At 50.7% G+C, this 13028-nt stretch overlaps 1 long non-coding RNA gene across 1 annotated transcript in view; it reads left to right on the forward strand.

The window, feature by feature from the left end:
• Positions 1–12492, forward strand: part of LOC140216369 (uncharacterized) — a 34235-nt gene extending 21743 nt beyond the window's left edge. Inside the window, exon 3 of the long non-coding RNA XR_011893021.1 lies at positions 12308–12492. This is a non-coding gene — a long non-coding RNA (uncharacterized lncRNA). The remainder of the gene's footprint in view (positions 1–12307) is intronic.
• Positions 12493–13028: the final 536 nt, after the last annotated feature.

Genomic DNA, 13028 nt, shown 5'->3' on the forward strand with positions numbered 1-13028 from the left:
TATGTGCTGTGAAAATACCTAAGATCCACATTTTTTCTCTGAATGCGCTGAAATTTAAGAAGTGATCAATAGCTCTGATTATGAAACTGATGTCGCTAATGTTTGGCGCCATTGGTTATAACAATGAAAGAAACAACCTTATAATAGCCATCTGGCCCCAATTGCGACGCATTTACATCAACAACATGGGTTAGCGTTGTGCTCGAGTCCTCCACCCGTTGGCACACAGACGGAGGACTTGGAGCACAACGCTAAACCACAATACTCATGTCAATGCACCGCCATTGGGGCTAGGCGGTCATTAAAGTTTATTTCTTCTATTACTGTCCCCAGTGGCGTCCAGCATAAGCGCCATCAGTGCAACGGAGTAGCAGCAGACAGTATGCATGGCAACTGCTATTTGGCAGAAAAAACAGTGCCCTGGCAGTCACGAGGCTTTTCAGATTACTGGCATGGTGGTAGCACAGCCTTTAGCACTGGAGGTGCGGCACCTTGATTGTGTACGAGGTGAAAGAGCCAAAATCCGGCAGAGATAGTCAGCACGCAGTGAAATATTGATGCTGGCAGCATGACGTTTACTGTCTCTTATGTTGAGTCCAGTTCTTACTCCCAGCAGTTCTGTAGAAATGCGAATGACCTTATAGTATTTGTGACCACAACGCTAACGCCAGCATTCTAAGCCAGAATACTGTCCTGGCTCGGCTCCCTCAATTGACCACCGTCATTGTCCCGGTATCCATGTAGAAGCATCTATTGTACTAACAAAGTTATCGACAGTCGAATCACTAAAACTGCTGATAGTCCCATCTATAGCATAACTCCACGTGGTTTGATGCACTAAAAGTAGTTACTGCAGCAAAAGCTTGGCAATTGCGTATATCGCAGGAAACGCCACGCTAGATTGGTTCGATTTGCGCAATAATCAACGTCTTTGTCCCATTAGCGATGGAAAGATATCGATACTAGTATTGAAACTATTGACAATTTTAATCGCAATTGAACAATCGGTGCGAAAAATCGCGACAGTACCATGGGAAGTATAAAATCACTTCAAGTGCCAAAGACAATCAGTTCATCAAAACTGTGGTAGCCCTTTTCAGCATAACACGAGCCATATTCTGAGCAGAATGCTAAACAGATCTTAGTGATCTGCGGTCTCACAGTGCAGGCATCACCGAGCCCTGAAGGCGTATACCGCTCCACATTATGGCAGTAGAGTTCTTGCATGGTAGAATTTATATGTTGACAGTATATATAGCCTCCCAGAGACGCCTCGAGCTGCAACTGAAAAAAGAAACGGGAACTCTTTAGAATGCGGAGTGTCAAGTCAACGCATTAGAATGCTGCTCTATAAAGTGGCTATGGAGTATGTATGTGGAATCATTGAACGTCACTGCCAATTGGAGTGGATGATTAGCTCGAAAGATGACCGGTGGTTAGACATGCAATTTTTTATTTAAATAAAGTAGGCGTTATAAATGTATAGAAGCACGCTGCTGCGTATTCTTTTACTACTTATAGGCATATTAACGGTACCGTCTAATACCGATACCGTCTAATAAAGATTTTGGCAACAATAAACAGTTTTCTGTGCATAAGTGGTAGACGTAGTTGCAATCTTCAAAGAAAATATAAATATTTCACTTGGTTCCCAAGCGTTTCTCACAAAAATGAGTGAACTGAGTGTTACTGATTTTTAGTTATACGAAATGATAGGTAATAAAACTAGTTAACTACTCCCTACTTTCAGGAGAAAACATTTAAGAACTATCGACAGTCAACATACCATTAAATTCGCATGTACCTTTCCTTCACAAAGGCAGCATGTTATATTACGTGACACGGCAAAGCAAGAGGAACCAACACAACAGCGGTCAAACGCGAAATGCCAGACACGAAGGAAGGTTTTCCAGCTGGCGTAAGATCTTTGTCTTCATCGTCTTCTTCTTCTCCGTTTTTGCTGGGCAAACTATGTTAACCGTTTGCTGGCTCCAAATACCAGATGGCATTATGCCCTTCCCAATGAAGCATCGACTCGATGCTCAAACACAAGATGTTCACGGAACGCACACAAATTACGACAAAAAAGAAATCGAAAAAAAAAACAGACGCTTTACGGACATGCACACACAACAAAATTGCGTTCTGTGTTGGGGAAAGACAAAAAGATCTCGGGTCGCAGTTCTTTGGGGTTCCTTGCTCTTTCTAGTTCTTTCTAGTTATTTCTCGTAATTCTTCATCGCTGCCTTCTACTCCTGGTCACCTCATCACAAAGCGCTCCTGCCGCTAAATCTTCTGGAGTTACTGCCGGAATCCGACCGTTTGAACTACGCAAGTCCAGTCTCGGCAATCGAATCCAGCTATGGTAAAGCACATCTTCACCCCTTACATTTTACAGAATTACAGCACGTGTGACAGGGCCACTACAGCCTTCAAGAGCTCGCTGCCTATTTCGAGCGCCTGTAGCGGAAAGCACTGGTTGATTGTCCGAACTACACCGCCGACTTCAATGCTACCAAAGCTTGATCGAAGCCATCACTGACCTAAACATTCGACGCTTCGTTCGCCTCTCCCACCCGTCTACAGTTGACGTGGCTTAGCTCTTACCTTTAAGGATCACATGGTGGAATGCTCCACCGCAGTTTCCTGCCCTCGCACTTCCAAGTGAACGAGCGTCAGCGGGCCAAGCCAGTCACCCCGACGCATACCGGCAGCGCTCTTAAACAATGCATTGCTATCAATGCAAAGAAATCGGCCTTTACAGTCGAGACTGTGTGCGTCATACCCCTTCATCGAAAACTTCAGCACGGTCCACCGAAGGCAGGCCCCCACTTAAGTAGTCAAGCCCGTCTCCTGTCAATGGGCGCATTTACGCCCACGGTGCAACTCTAGCTAGGTGAGCCACCGGAAAATCCCAGTGGGCGCAGTGCAACTTTAATCTCATGATACCAAATTTGCTCCCCATTATGTCCTCAGCACTGGACCTACTCATGTATTTTGACCACGTCAGATGCATAGTAGGATTTCTCCCTCACGATCCGGCATGTAACCTGGCAGCCAACACAGTCGCACTAAAGTGCTGTCCTCGTGCGTGCACTTTTTTTTACGTTGGCCAACCACGCGGCTGCAGGAGCTCGCTCCTTTCAGAGCAATGTCATTTCTTTGTTGCACGTATCTTGCCAGAGTACGCACCCTCACAAAATTGATATGTGCGATAATGACCGTGCTTCCCCGAAGGTCCACAAAAATTAACATGTTCGTCCACCACCATTGCTTTATTTTTCTGTGCTGGCAACATGTACCCTTAGTATACCCTTATCTACTGCTGCGTGTGTACCCGTTCGTTTCGACATTAACTCATACTTAGATGCGGATGTCTGTGTGTGCGGCACTATCTGCTCACGACTGGGCAATAAATTTACCGTCCCACGCCATTAATTGTGCCCCTCATCTTCTGCGTTTGCTGTCCTGGTGTTCAACCTATATGACAGCCCACTGCGCCGGCGCTCTGGAACTGTATTGACGACCGGGGCAGCTCTTCATCTCTGCTCCATTCCCGGAACAGTGCAACACTGTGCTGCTACAGACATTGGCGATGAATTCGTCGACTGTAAAATGTTCCATTTCGGGCCATACATAACGTCATCCGAGGAGTAGGAAATAACTTTATTGTGTCCTGAGGAAGCCCTCCCCACCCACTCTTGGTTTAGTGGTCGGCAGGGGTCGCGGGCCGCACCCACGTTGGGACGGGAAGCCCGTGAGCCTCCGCCCTTTTGTGAGCCCTCTTGACGGCCCAGAGCTGGGTCTGGTGGTCGTCGCTTCGCAGGGCGTCCACCCAGTCTTCTTCTTTAGTGAACACGGTGCCGGAGCATTGCCAGAGCATGTGCGCTAGCGAGCAGTAGGGTTCGCCACAATCCGGACATTGCGGCTCCACTTCTGGTGAATAACGGCTCAGTCTGCCTCTCGAGGGGAACGACCCTGTCTGAAGCATTCTGAATATCGATGACTTTGGTCTAGTGAGTTTAGCGTGGGGGAGTGGGAAGGTCCTCCTCGACAGCTGATAGTGTGTTGTTATTTCGTTGAAGGTGAGCAGCGGGTCTCGGTGCTCCCCTCCCTCCCCGCCACTTCACTCGCCACGATCGCCGCGGTGCGTGAGTCCTCGCGCGCGTCCATGCGCCAGCTCGTTGGCGTTGGGAAAGTAGGGGTGCACGTCAGCCCCCATGTGGGCTGGAAATCATTTGACGATGTGATGACCCGCGGCTCCCTCGCTGCCGAGGACGGCCGCCGCTTCCCGGAATATCGAGCCCGAGGCGAATGCTCTTGCCGGCGATCGCGAATCTGTGTAGACGTAAGGACGTTCAGAGTCCCTCATTGACATGCCTATTGCCACCTGTTCGGCCACTTCGGACGTTACCCCCTTGACCAGTGCTGCGTTAATTATCGTACCATCCCAGCGTATCGAGACGGCCGCGTACCGGTCGCTGCGCCCGTACTGGGCCACGTCTACAAATGCCACCAGTCCCTCGTTGAATTGCGGGAGGACGTTTTTCGGAAGTGGTTCTACCTTGAAAGTGCCCCTGACAGCCGCGCTGAGCGCAGTCTTGCGTGCGTTGCACTCTGCCTCGGCATTTATCCCTGCTTCCTCTAGGATGCGCCTGCCGGCCCTGGTGGTCGACAGCCGCACGACCTGTGCCTTGGTCTGCGCTTCGATGATTTCTGATAGTGAATTGTGGACCCCTAACCGATCGAGCCGCTCCGTGCTTGTAGTGATCGGAAGACCTAGCACCCTTTTGATGCTCTTGCGCATCAGTGTCTCTATCTTGGCCGCGTCTCTCTTGGTCCATTTTAGCGCCGAGGCTACGTAATTTACGTGACTCATGAGGAAGGCGTGGTAAAGTCTGATGAGATTGCTCTCGCTGAGCCCTCCCCTGCGGTTCGTCACCCTGAGGATCAGCCGGAGCATGTTCTCTGTTTTGGACGTGAGTTTCATGACAGTTCGCGTGTTACGGCCTTTAGCCTCAATTAGCAGCCCCAGGATTCTTATAGTGTCCACTCTGGGAATCGGCTGGCCGGCACTCGTGCGTAATTTGGTCGGTATTTGATCGATCGGCGTCAAATTCCTCATGCCTTGTTTCGAGGGCCTGTACAGCAACAGTTCCGATTTGCTGGGTGACGGATGGAGTCCCTTTTCCTTCAGGTACTTTCCGCTGTGTCCAGCGCCTCTTGAAGAGCCCGCTCGACTTCTGCGTCGGACCCTCCCGGGCACCACACCGTAATGTCGTCTGCGTACAGGGCGTGATTGACGTTGGTCACTCTCGTCAGCCGGTCCGAGAGCCCTTTCATTGCCAGATTGAATAATAGTGGGGAGAGCACCGCCCCTTGTGGGGTGCCCCTCGCGCCCAGCGTGTACCAATCGGACGTGGCCTGTCCTATTTTGATCGTGGCTTTCCTGTCTCGGAGGAAGGAGCCTATGTAAGAGTGAAATTTCCGGCCGAGCCCCATCACCGAGATCGTTTCGATTAGAAATCTGTGTTTGACCATTTCGAACGCTTTCGTTAGGTCCAGGGCCAGTATGCCCCTGGTGTCTCAGGTCATGCCGTCACTTATATGTTTCTTGAGTAGTAACATTACGTCCTGTGTGGAGAGGCCCGGTCTGAAGCCCACCATGTTATGTGGGAAGAGGCCCTCTCTCTTTATGTACCGCGATACTCGGTTATGTATGGCATGTTCGGCCGTCTTGCCTACGCAAGAGGTTAGCGATATTGGCCGCATGTTCTCCGCCGCAAGTGGTTTATCGGGTTTCGGTATTAGTATGACCGAGGCCTCTTTCCAGCCCTCTGGTACTCGTCTCGTTTCCCACACTCTGTTGATTTCTTCGGTGAGCTTCTCAACCGACTTTCCGTCTAGGTTCCTCAACAGTTTGTTGGAGACCCCGTCCGGGCCCGTAGCGGAGCGTCCGTTGAGGCCTTGTAAGGCATCCCAAATTTCCGATTCCGCGAAGGGCGCGTCGAGTTCTTCGACCTCTGCCCCAGCGTATTGTGGATAGTCGCCGTCACCTGACGGGCCCAGTGGGAGATACGTCTCCGCCAGCTCCTTTAGGAATTCGTCTTCCATTTTGCCCTGCTCCTTTTGCTTTTGTAAAATTCTATCGATTGCCAATCTCTGATTGCCTTTGGATTGCCTGTCGTCTAACAGTTGCTTTAGGAGGTTCCATTTGCGCCTGGTTCTCATTTGTCCGTCTACCAATGCGCACACCTCGTTCCACTGTTGCTTGGAAAGCTCGATCGAGTGCACTTCGATTTCCCGGTTTAGTGCCACTACTTTCTTTCACAGTCTGTGATTCAGTCTTTGCGTTTTCCACCTGGCCGTGATGGAATTCTTTGCCTCTAATAGGTGTGCCAATCTCGCGTCCATCCTTTCCACGTTCAGTTCAGTTTGGACAACCCTCGTCGTGGTGCTAACGTCCTCTTGGAGCATTATATAAAGGCTGTCTAGATCCGCGTATTCGCTTGTGTCTTCCTTCCTTATTTTGCGGAAGGCGTCCCAGTCGGTGACCTTAAATTCTGTCGGTGGTGCCGCCCTGATGGGGATGGTGACCGCCAGTATGTAGTGGTCGCTGCCGAGGTTCTCGTGCAGGTTGCGCCACTCGGCCCCTCGCACGTTCTTGACGAAGGTCAGGTCGGGCGTCGTGTCCCGCGCCACCGACGTGCCTAGTCGAGTCGGATAGCGGGGGTCCGTCACCAGCTATAGCGAGCACGTAGTGACTGCCTCCAATAGGCGCTCTCCCTTTGGCGCTAGCCTTGCGTAACCCCAGGCTCCGTGGGGCGCGTTAAAATCTCCTGCCACTATTAGCGGGGCCCCCTGCCCATTAAGGCCGCCTTCGTTATTATCGATGTGAACGGCTGTCTGTGGTCAGATAGTGGGCTGTAGACGTTCGCTACGAATACGATGTTTTTCAGCCAACTGTTCGGTATGATTTCGATCACGGTTACGTCCGCTTTCGCATTGCCTAATTTCAAATCTCGTTCCTGGAAGGAGCATTTGTTCGCGACCAGGGTCGCCACTCCGCGCTTACCCCGTTCGAATTTCGACGAGGCGACCCGGTAGCCGGGCAGGGTCGCCTCGCTACCCGAAGTTCCTTTTAAGATTATGACGTGCGGTTTGTCCGCCTGTGAGGCAACGAACTGTAGCAGCGGAGGCTTGCGCTTTTTGAAGCTAGTGCAATTCCACTGCCACACTACCAGCTCTCTAGTTGAGTTGTTCGCCATGATTGATGCCTTGGATTTGTTTAGCACCTGCAGGCGCCATGTGTGCTTCGATACGCGTCACTCTTGCCGAGAGCGCTACCATGCTTTCCGCTAGTTGTTGTACCATTATCTGCAAAGAGCCAATCGACTGCTTAATTCCCAATAGGACGCTACTGGATTCGGGTTCCGCCGGGTTTCCCTCCTCCGTCAGGGGAGGGGCCCTGCATTTGACCGAGCGAACCGACTGCTCCCCTTGTGGCGTCGGTGCACTTTGCGGCACCTGCTGCTGCTGTTGTTCAACTAGCTGAGGAGTGGAACCTTGTTTCCGAAACGATTCGAAATCCGCCCTCATTTGCTGAATCTCCGCCTTGAGGCGCGCGTTTTCTTCCGCTAGCTGAGCTATTCTAGGGTCTTCCTTGTTATGCTTTGGCAATGCTACCTGCGTTACCTTTGATTGTGATTTCGGCTGCGGCTTTGGCTTGGCCCGGTCCGCCCAGGTCGGCCCTTCTTGAATGCGCACTTGGGAGCGGGAGCGCCCCTGGAGCGGGAACGGCCTCTCGATCGGCTGCGCTGTTGTAGTGACGGCGTTGTCGAACGTCCCCCTCTGGGAGCGCTTGTCACGCTGGAATCGCGTGATCTACTCTCCAGCTGTCGCGGATGGCTTCTGCGTCGGCGCCTCCTGCGCCGCACGACGTAAGGAATTTGGTATCGTTGCTTGCACTTGCTGTCCGCCGTCGGGTGTTGGCCCCCGCAGAGGGCGCACTTGGGCGAGCACTGGTGGTCTTCAGTCGGGTCGTTGGCTCTGCAGCCGCGGCACCTCTTCTTGTCAGGATTTGGACAGACGTAGACTCTGTGGGCCAAGTCCCCGCACCCGTAGCACACGTCGTTCTGCCGCCTGTATAGCGTGCAGCGTATTAGGCTTACGCCGCACATGACGTAGTTCGGCACTTTCATGCCGTTGAAGAGCACTACCACCGTCGAGGTGTTTTTGATCCGCTGGGCTTCCAAGGTCTTGGGATTTCTGCGATTCACGATCATGGCCTGAAACTGGGCCTCGTTGATTTCGGGGTCCACTCTGATGACTCCCTTGCACGTGTTGTCCGGCGCCGCAATGTATGCGGCCACATTGTATGCGCCTTCTCTTATGTGAAGCATGTGAACTCCGGCGTATGCGTTCGCGTACTTTTCGGTCGGTGTGGACACGACGAGAATGTTCTGGGTTGCGTTCGGACAAACGATGTCTTCCTCGGTCTCGTTCGGCGGGAGTGAGGCCGCCATTGCTAGCGCTTGCGCCAGGCGAGTCTGACTCACTTTTTTTACGTCGAGGCCGTCTCTCGGCCTCACTATGATGCGAATGTGGTCCCTCGGTAGTCGGGGGAGCCTTGATGCGGCGGCGAGGCGCTTCACCGCGCTTTGCGGGCCGGTCTTGCGGCGGCCACCCTTCGCCTCTGCTCGTCCCTCGTTGCCTCGGTCCGGAACGGTCGGTCCCGGTTTGGCCTGCTTGTTTCTGCCCATGGCCGTCGTCCAGCATGGGCGATTCGCTTCTTCTTGGGAGATGTCCTCTTCCTCCATGACGGTCTCCATAGCGGACATGCTGCCGCGCGCACGTACGAGCGAGGCCTGGGCCTGCTCGTTCGTCGTCCCCGACGATAGGCCTAGTCGGGTAGGGCTAGCTAAGCCGCGGCGTGGTCCGAACTAAAAAGTCTCGGAAATTGAAAAGAGTTCACTGACGGGAAGAAAAATCGGACATCGGCGTGTTCCTTAGAAGAAACTGCGTCGAATACTGCACATGTCGTTGCTAGGAATCACAGAAATCAGTCCGAAAACGTGTACAGAAGCGGGAGCCGAACATTCCACATACGCACTGGTCGGCTTCTTCTTCCTCCAACGTCATCCGAGAAGTCCGGTATCCAAGCATTTCAGATGAAATTTTAAAGGTGCTTTACGTTATCACCGAGCGAACTTGGATGTACTGCCCTTGTCCCTACCAAAATTGACACTGGTGCACATGCACCCATTCAGCAACTTCACGTCCCTTCACAAGCACACCGCAGATGCATTGTGAGCCAGGCCACGCGGCACCGGGAGCAGGTACCGCGCCAGTGGTGTTCTCGTCCTACAGTTTGTGCCGACTGGAATGTTTTCCAGTGTAGTACATAATAGCTTCCGCACACGTTTGACTTCGTCTACGTCGTGGCTTGTCCCGATCTCAAGGACACAGCGACAGGCTCTTCCCCAGTCGGTGAGTGGGGAAGAGTTGAAGGCAAAAGCTCTAAAAGAAACGAGGAAGCAAAAGCAGTGCAGTGAAAATGAGAATGAATATCTTACATTCTAATCATTTTGCGTTCTTTCACTCAACCGGACTCCATGCAAGGTGCTGCTAATACGAGGGCGAATAAGATAGCCTTTGCTCCTATTCTTTATTAGCCAAAATAAAGTACATGCACGGAAGCACAAATATACGTACTATTCTACGTACCTGACAATACTTTTCCACGTAGTGCCAAACCGGTTAAGAGATTTGTCCCCATCGCAGCAGTAAACTTGAGAGGCCCCTATGGGGCTCGTCCGACTCGTCCGGCTGACTGTGACTGTGAATTCCTCCGACTGACTGTGAAACCATCGTCGGAGTGCTGTCTTAGCATCATCGTTTCAGGCGAATCTCCATCCTTACACGAACTTCTTCAGCGGACCGAAAGCCTGGAGACACTTTTCCCCATACGCGCTCTGCATATCCCTGCGGATTTCGATGGGTGTTCGCCCCTTGCTCCATAGAAAACGAAAACATTTCATTGTTAGTACGTTGTGGACGTGTCAAGCACAACCGCCATCTTCAACAACGCACAGTACAGCCGTGCCCCTTGCTCCATAGAAAACGAAACACATTTCATTGTTAGCCTTTGCATTTGCAGGAGTAATTTCACTAAAATAAGGGGCAAATAAGACTTTCTGATTCGCCCTCGTACTTACGTCAACGGGTAGAGAGAGAGAGAGATGAAGAGGAAAGGCAGGGAGGTTAACCAGATATCAATCTCTGGTTTGCTACCCTAAACTGGCGATAGGAGATAGGGGTTGGAAACAGGACAGAGCGGAAAACGTTAAAAACATGAACACACACACAAACACGGCTTTGCTGTTAAAGACGTTCACAAAGGCTAGTAGATCGCAAAAACTGCACTAGCGTTTGCACGGCCGTCTTCTGTGACGGTAAGTCCTTGCGATGGTGTAGAATTCTTTTTTCCGATAGTGCTTGGTCGTCCAGCTAGTCAAGTTCGTCGCAAAGGCGTTCCCTCTGTTGACTGTACTGCGGGCAGGCGCACAAAATATGGCCAAGCGATTCTTCATGGGCGCAGTGGTCACAGGTTGCGGTGTCGGTCATCCTTATGCGGAACGCATAACCTTTGGTAAAGGCAACATCCAACCACAGTCGATACAAAAGCGTGGCGTCTCCACGGCGAAGCTGGGATGGCGCTCGAAGGCTTGATGTGGGATCAAGGGAGTACAGTCAAGCATTTCTTAAATCTGGCTCATTCCATTGCGACGTTGTGCTCTGCCGAGCAAGCAGGAGGATGTTCGGTGCTGCGTCAGTTCTAGAAAGTGGAATTGGTGCATGGTACTCCTCAGTATGGGCTGAACGGGTAGCTTCATTGGCCCGTTCATTGCCGATAATCCAGCAGTGACTTTGAAGCCATTGGAATATTATTTTATGACCTGCATAACTTATATGGTGTAACGTCTTTGTAATTTGAAATATTAGCTGTTCGTGTGGTCCCAATCCTAAAGGTGACAGTATAGACTGCAGTGCCGCCTTTGAACCCCAGAAGATCATTCACTTGTCTGGCGATTCATCGCCAATGTAATGAAGAGCAGTAAATAGTGCCGCGAGCTCTGCTGCTGTCGGTGTTGTCGCATGAGTCGTCTTAAATTTGATTGTTGTAAGTTTCGCTGGTACCACGATTGCTGCCTCGGAACTGTTTGGCAGGACGAGTAGAAATGTGTGTGGCTACTATCACTCAAAAACTACGCAAACGAGTTCACATTCTGCTGCATTTGTGCAAGGTGATTACCTTGCCAGCGAAAGAATCGGACAATATCAGTCAACACCAACGCAGGACACTTCGGTCGTGCTATCTTTGTTGCTCCGTTTATTTAGGCTGCCCAAAAGAATGGGTTCAATCCCCACTCGGTTAGTGGGGAAGGAACCGGCCACCTGTGCCCTTACAATCAATGAACTCTCCTAGTGAACCGTTCGTTAGCTTAGGCATTGATAAGATGTAGCCGTTTCCTCGCAGCAAGCAAGGCAAATTTCCCATTGAGGCCACGCGCTACCTTACTAAGTGGGTAAAAGTTTGAGCCGTCACTCAGCTACTCTACGGGAGGACGCTTAGATTACCGCAAAAAGACCTTCACTTTCACACGTCTACGGAAGAATGCCCCGAAAAAGTGGACTCCAGGGAGACCTAGTGCCTGGCTCGCCTACAAGCTCGGCTAGAAATACTGCCACCACCACGCGCAGTTCAATACCTCTTCTCAGCAACGTCCTGCTCGCTCTTTCCGACAACGCGATTTAGTCATGGTTCCACGGGTACTGCAGTCACCTTGGTGCTGCGAAACATTCTTACCCCGTTTTTCTGGCGTGTTCCGAGCTGTGGAAGTTCTGGGTCCTGTGAGGGTTCGTATAGCCGTGATTCTCGAACTTGATGACAGTCGTCGTAAGCGCACTTTTCCTACTCATGTCAACCAGATGAAGGCTTACGTCCCTCGTGAAATCTGTACTGAACTACTCTCTTACTCATGGGCAAACTCGAGGGAGTGGAGGGCGGCGAGTGTAACGGTAATGCAGAATGCGGCAAGTGAACGAAGCGGAAGATAAGGGCAAGCGGAAGCATAGAGTAGTAGTGCGTAAAAGGAAGAGTTGCTTTTTAGAACAGCTCAGATATATATATATATATATATATATATATATATATATATATATGTGTGTGTTTGTGTGTGTGCACTTATGTATAATTGTGTGCCTCTGATCCATTAACAACCTTTTTTGTCCTTATTTCTTGCAGTGTACACCGAACTCAGGCGCGAACAATAGTGGTTGTCCGAGCCATTGCCAGTGTTCCGAACTTCCAGCGGAAGACAATAACTCCCAGCTATGGGAGTGCGTCACCCTTCCACCTGCTAATCGGCGGTCGTAATATAATTAACGTGGTGGGCCAAATAAACTAGGGAAAGCAGTTCTTCCTCCTCATTTAAGTTAACCTGATTATTTTCTACACACTATAATTAAACCAATTTCATGGAAAACGTCACTGGTCCATTTATTGAATGGAAGCTTAGGAAAATAGGGCGTGAAAATTTTGTGCTTGCAAGGGACAAACAAGCAAAATCTATTAGGAGAACAGCCCCGTATGAAGCGAGCAATAAGCTGGCCACACTCAGCGTTCAGTGTACGCGCATTTTTGTTGTTCGTCCCCTCATTTTACTCTAACCTATCTAAATATGGCGCTTAGCGAACTAGCTCGAATTAGAAATAATCGCAGGTACTGCTGATGTGCAAGCATGGTTAAAGTGTAGCGGAAAAACGCAGAGGCAGTATGTCTTCATTTCCCTTACTGTGTCTCTTCAGTGGTGTCTCGTAATTAGACAATACATTTTCACCATGCGCCGGAATGAGAAAACGAAGGGATAAATGAAGCCTCAACGTGCATATTGAACAGTTGCAGGTGCGTAATTTTTACCATCCATTTAGCGTCGCATCAAAAGGCATCACCGAACAAGTTCCCT

The sequence above is a fragment of the Dermacentor andersoni genome, chromosome 3, assembly GCF_023375885.2.
Source record: "Dermacentor andersoni chromosome 3, qqDerAnde1_hic_scaffold, whole genome shotgun sequence".
Taxonomy (NCBI): Eukaryota; Metazoa; Arthropoda; class Arachnida; order Ixodida; family Ixodidae; genus Dermacentor; species Dermacentor andersoni.